Raw genomic sequence first — 6,349 nt, 5'->3', positions numbered from 1 at the left:
AGGCAAGGTGCTATTAAAGAAAAAGAAAATTGTGAGAACGGAACCCAGGCTGGGCAGAAGCCCTTTTAGACACAAGGCAGTCACTAGATCTACTAACTTAAATAGCAACATTTTCCTGAGGAGAACGTCTATCGCCCCTTTAGCAGTTTTTTTATTAGATCAGAGTTATTAATAGCAGCAACTCCCGAAGCAGACCCACACCACTCTTTTTAGCATTGAGTGAGTATGGATATGTCTGGTTAAACACCTGTCACTGCCTTGGGAGCATCAGTTACCCATTTTGGAAGTTTAATACTTAGGCAATTTGGCATCCGAGGAGGGAGAGCACCATAGTATGTAAACAAGTGGACCTGCTAAAATATAAACATCAAAGAGAGTTATGTCGAGAGAAACAAAGTTTAGAGGGTCCCAACACCGTGCAAGAGAATTTGTCCTGGAGCTGTTGTAACGGAACCCTTTTGGATATGGCCTAAGCTGTGGGCAGAGGCTGGAGGGCTTGCCTCATCATCCTGAACCGAGACTTGAGAAGGAAACTAAGGCCTGAAAGATCGAGCAGGCCACCAAAGAGGAAACTGGCTTACCCTGTACCTGCAGTTACCCTGGGCCAGCAAGGAAGATGGAGGAAGGAGGACGAGGGATTCCAGGAGCTGTCAGTCCTTGGTCAGACCAGATAGGGCCAGCGGCGGGTCCTTGTCCAGAAGGGTAGACCCCCTGTAGTGAGGTACCTGAGGTCCACCGCTTTTTAAAGGACATTCGCCTTTCCATGGCCATATACTCCACACCTGAAACAGGCTCCTGGAGGTGGTTGTTTTTATTGTCGTCCTCTCCTGGGTGGCGCTTGCCACCCAGAGAGCTGGCCTTCCTCCTCCGGCCTCAGGGCTGCAATCAGGGCCTGGGACTGTAAGTCCGCCATCTGACGAAGATGGAGAGTACGCTCTGCTTCGGGTTGTTCCTCTCTGGAATTAAAGACTTTTAAATGCCATGTTCATCAAGTCTCGAATAGGAGTCTGTGGGCCATCCTCAACTTTCTTTAGCTTTTTTCTTATATCAGGAGCCGCTTGCCCAATGAAATGGGTGGCCAATATGATCGAGCCTGCCTCAGAGGATGGATCTAAACAGGTATACCGTGTAAGAGCCTCTTGCAACCGATTAAGAAAAACTGCTGGGTTTTCATTTGGACCCTGGGTGATTTCCCTGAGCTTATCATAATTAACCGCCTTATGGGAAGCATCTCACATACCATCAAGAAGACATTGTATCATATAATTTCTCATTTCTATTCCCTCCTTTACATTATAATTCCAATGGGGCTCCTCAGATGGAACTGCAGCCGTACCAATAGGAAGCCCTGGATCTGTTAAATGACTCTGGTCAGCCCTCTCTCTGGCTGCCTTCAGGATCTGATCACGTTCGTCTGGAGTTAGAGAAGAGGTTAGAATGACATGCAAATCCCGCCACGTTAGATCATATGCCTGCACAATATGCTGGAATTCCTTGATAAAACCAGAAGGATTGGTAGAAAAGGACCCCAATCTCTTTTCTAGTTGAGTGAGGTCAGGAAGGGAAAAAGGAACATGGACCCATATCACCCCTTCTGCTCCAGCCACTTCGCGAAGTGGGGCCAGGAGAGAGAAAGATGGGGCTTGTAACCCAGCTGGGTCAGACCCCGGCCCCTATGTTTTATTGCAAGATGGCTGCTGTGGGTCCGCAGAATTGTAAACCTGTGACCCAGAATGGCCACCAGGTGGCGCCTGTGAGTTGCCACGTGGTGTCCAAGATGGCGGCTGTGGCTGGCGGGATACTCCAGCCAGCATGCCCTGGGCAGCAGTAGAGCCGGTAGAGGGAGAAAACAGGAAATGCAGCCGCCAGAAGGGCTGTAAATATAACAGGTCAGACCATTTTGCTGAGCGTGTACAAAAATCACTGAGAGCCATTAACATCCTAGGATTTAATGTACCCATCGCAGGCCATCGAAGATTATTGGTTAACTCATATGTCGGCCAGATCTTAGTACAAAGAGAAATAAGTCTCTCTGGGGACAGTTCCCCTGAGAATCCAAGAGCCTGCAGATTATATAACACACGGCCCAGCGGGGATTGAGAATCGATCTCAATCTTAGATGGCTGACTTCCCCCCATGAGTTGTAAGTGGGCGAGCGAGAACAAAGGCAGGAGACTCCAGCGTCCCAGGGCCCTGCCTAGTTCAGTACAGAGTAGGAGTGCCAGAGAGAAGACGTCTCTTTTCTCTTTTACACACCTCGCAATCGTCCTGGACGATTGGAGAACTGGAGGATACCGGTATACCGGATTTTACAGCAGTCACTCAGTCAGAACCCTCCGAGTTAGGCAGAACCCACTTATTCCCTTAAGAGGAAGCTTACCGCTGAGAGAGGCTGCTGTGGAGATCTGGCCTGAAGATGGCTACGAAAAGTTTTTTAAAAATGGCCGCCGACTCCTAGGATTGGTTAGGAATGGAAAGTGGGCGGGAATAAAGATGGCGGGGCCTCCAGCGAGGCCATGAGGTGGGAGGGGTCAAATATGGCGGGGCCTCCAGTGAGGCCATGAGGGGGGAGGGGTTAAAGAAACATGGCAAACCTCCAGCGAGGCCGTGACGGGGGAGGGGTTAAAGAAACATGGCGGCTCCTCAGTGATTACACGTGGGCCAAAGATGGTGGGCCAAAGCTTGCGGCCTCCCCCCCACAGTGATGCCCTGTGGGTGCTTACCGAAATGGCCGGGCCTGGGCAGAGGGTGAAGGAATCAGCAGGAATGCAGGAGATCAGCAGAAAGCGGGCGCAGGGGCCTGCGCCATCTGGCAGGCAGGGGCGGGCGGGTCTAAGCACGCCAGGCGCAGAGAAGGCATGTACGGCACAGGCTGAGTGGCGCCGTTTAGCAGAGTGGCGGCGCTAAGCAGCAAAGTGTGGCGCGGTGGGGTCGCGCTGCTGGCGTGGCAGTCCGCGGGGCCGGGGGCTTGCCCCGGTGATGGGAGCGGGGCGCGCCGGCAGCTCAGGCCCATCCTAGGTTCACGGGCGCGGCGGCGTGGTCGGGCGCCCAGAGTGGCGTGGGCGCGGCGCCAGGCGCAGAGAAAGCCAAGGCGCGCCAAGTGGCACAGTCCGGTGGGGTCCGCGGACGCCGCGCCGGCGGGCGGCTGGCGGCTCGGGGCCGCGGGCGTGCTCGCCGTGCGGCTCGGACCCCGGCGCAGCCGGGGTGCAGCCGGGGCGCGGCTCGGGCCGCCGCACAGCCTGGGCTGGGGCGGGGATGGCTGCTCGGTGGGTCGGCGCATAGAAGCGGCGGGCGGGGCGGCTCGGGCCAGAGGCCCGGGGCGGGCGGGCGGCGCGGGCGCCCATTACAGCAGAAGCGGCTCAAGCCGTGGCGTGCCGCGGGCGGGCGGGCGCGCAGAGGCCCCGCATGTAGTTAAATAAGCTGAGAGTCCAGTAAGCGCAGGTCCAAGCCAGGTCCCAAAAGTCCGGTACGAGTTCGGCACCAAAATGTAAGATTGTAGAAAATGCGGGTGTGCCCCATTAGCATAGAGACACGCCAAGATCCATAATAAGTTACGAGAGGCTTTATTCGTGGGGGGTCAACCCCCAGCCACCGCGTGGCCGCGGGGGCCAGTGGCCGGCGGGAGAGTGCCTCCCTCCCTCTCCCGGTCCTCTCTGAACTCTCTCTTCCGGGGCGGGAGGCCTGGTCCCCGGAATCACAGGGCTCCGCCTCCTAGCTTCCAGCCCTGCCCCAACTTTACACTATCTATCTATCTATCTATCATCTCTTTTCCTGGCTGACAAGAGGTGAGCATCTTTTCTCTGACATACCTTCCCATCATGATGCTGGCTGACCATAGACAAACCTCTGAAACCCTAAGCCTAAATACATCTTTGCTTTTTTAAGTTGCTCGTGTCGGGCACTTTGCTTACAGCAACAAAACACTGACAAACATAGTGATGGAAAGCTGACAAAAACAGATTGCTTGGGAGAATATAAAACGGTTAGCTGTATCTGTTGACCTGTTGTTAACTGATCAGCTATTTTTCTCCAGTCTTCTCACACCCTGGGTCTACCCTATAGTCAATTTCTAAATCCTTTATCAAAAGATAACATTTCAATAAATTTCATGCAAAGGTCTTAATTGGCTTTACTTGTGATTCTGGACATAAGTGTAAGCATCCGATGCACGAGCAGGGGCGCCTGGCTTTGCAAACAGAGAAAGGCTACAGGAAGCAGAAAGGGAGGAGGCAGATTGGCTATTTCAGTTACTTTCCTTATAAGGTGGGGACAGGGGGACAGAACAACAGAAAATCTCTTCCATCCAGCTGTTCCTTTTATGATAAGCAGGCAGCGTAGTGAGTAAACTGTTCCCCCGGGTTTTGTGAATCAGTTTAGCAAATGATCAAAGCAGAGGAAGGGGTTGTGGGGAATCCTGATGTTCAACTCGGGGGGTCAGAAATAAAGTGACGACTTGTACTTGGCCTTTGAGGCATATGGGGTTGGGGGGTGGGACTGGCCCTTCACCTGTGGGGTCTGTGACAACTTGGAGAGTTAGTGTCGGAACTGAGCCACATTGCAGGATACACCGCATCTACTGAAATTGGAAGTGACTGTATGGAACCCTGCACCTCTGGTGGCAAGCAAGTAAGGAGCAGGGGAAACAGGAGATTATTTTTGCTTTTTCAGTGGACCTTTCCCCTCCTGGCTTTAAAAACACAAGAGCTGGCTCCTTACCCCTTAGCTGACTGATAGACCTCAGGGCATCTGGGTGGACACGTCTACACTGTCAGCGCCCAGTTTAACTCTCACGGTACCGACCCGCGTTAGGTTAGAACACTGGCAAGTAGGGATTTGAGAGGACAGGCCCGTAAGGAAGCCTGTGCCTTTTGACTTCCTGATCTCCAAAGGCTAAATCCTAGGGCTCCCCTCGGATGCAGTGATGCTCATTTCAACCCTCGGAACGCTCCCCTGCGAGCCAGCGTCCGAGGCTCCTGGAAGAGTAAGGGCGTAACTTGGAGGCTGGCCCTACAGAGGGAGCTCAGAATCCTGGTCAGCCAGAGCTGGGCGAACCCTCGTGCCCTCTCCGAAGAGCTCCATCCCACGGGATCAGCCTCTTCAGTCTGAACACATGCGGCCCCCTGGCTGGCTCTTGGGGGCTTGGGAAGAGATGAGAGTTGTACTCAACCAGGCTGTTTGGGGTGTTTATTTGCTTGTTTGTGGTACTGGAGATCAAACACCCAAGGGTATTCTACCTTGGCTCAACACCTCCAGCCTATTTGTTTGTTTGTTTGTTTGTTTGTTTATGGTAGTACTGGGGCTTGAACCCAGAGGCTTTCTACCTCCGAGTTATATCCCAAGCTCTACTTTTTTTTTTTTTTTTTTTTTTGAAACAGGGTCTCACTAAGCTGCTGAGGCTAGCCGTGAACATGTGATCTTCCTGTCTCAGCTTCCCTTCCAAGTACTGGGATTACAAGCATGTGCCACCACCCTTGGCTTCATTTCTTATTTTATTTATTAGTAAATTTATTTACTAATATTTTATTTATGTATTTATGTATGTATGTATTTATTTATATTTGTGTGTATGGTGCTGGGGATTGAACCCAGGGGCATTCTACCTCTCGGCTACATCCCCAGCTCTATTTTATATTTTTATTTTGAAACAAGGTCTCATTAAGTTGCTGAGGCTAGCCACAAACATGTGATCTTCCTGTCTCAGCCCCCTCCCAAGTACTGGGGTTACACGCATGTGCCATCACTTCTGTGATTATTTTTATTATATTTATTTACTGTTTGTTTGTTTGTTTATGTGTGTGTGGTACTAGGGATTGAACCCAGGGGCATTCTACCTCTGAGCTACATTCCCAGCCCTATTGTATTCTTTCATTTTGAAACAGGGTCTCACTAAGTTGAAGAGGGCCTTACTACGCAGTTGAGGCTGACGGTGAACCTGTGATCCTCCCGCCTTAGCCTCCCAAGTACTGGGATTCCAAGCGTGTTCCACCATGTCTGGATTTATTTTTTACTTTGAAGCAGGGTCTCACTAGGTTGACGAGGGCCTCGCCAAGTTGCTGAGTCCGGCTGCAAACCTGAGAATCTCCTGTCTCAGCCTCCCAAGTACTGGATTTACAGGCGTGCGCCACCACCCTGGGCTTTGTTCGGGTTTTCGCTGGTTGGTAAAGTGTACAGGAGAGAGGTCTCCAGTTCAGGACCGCTATCACTCAGCTTCTGCCTTCCAGTTCTGACTCTGAGCTGGGGACTTGCTGATTGCTCAGTAGCACCAAGAATTACTGCCTCGGTGTAAGGCAAGAGGCTCTGTCAGGCTTTCTTGGGGTTTCTTTTTTATTACCTTCTTCAGCACCGAAGG

The sequence above is a fragment of the Muscardinus avellanarius genome (assembly GCF_963383645.1).
Source record: "Muscardinus avellanarius genome assembly, chromosome: 5".
Classification (NCBI taxonomy): domain Eukaryota; kingdom Metazoa; phylum Chordata; class Mammalia; order Rodentia; family Gliridae; genus Muscardinus; species Muscardinus avellanarius.
This window is presented reverse-complemented; position numbering follows the sequence as displayed.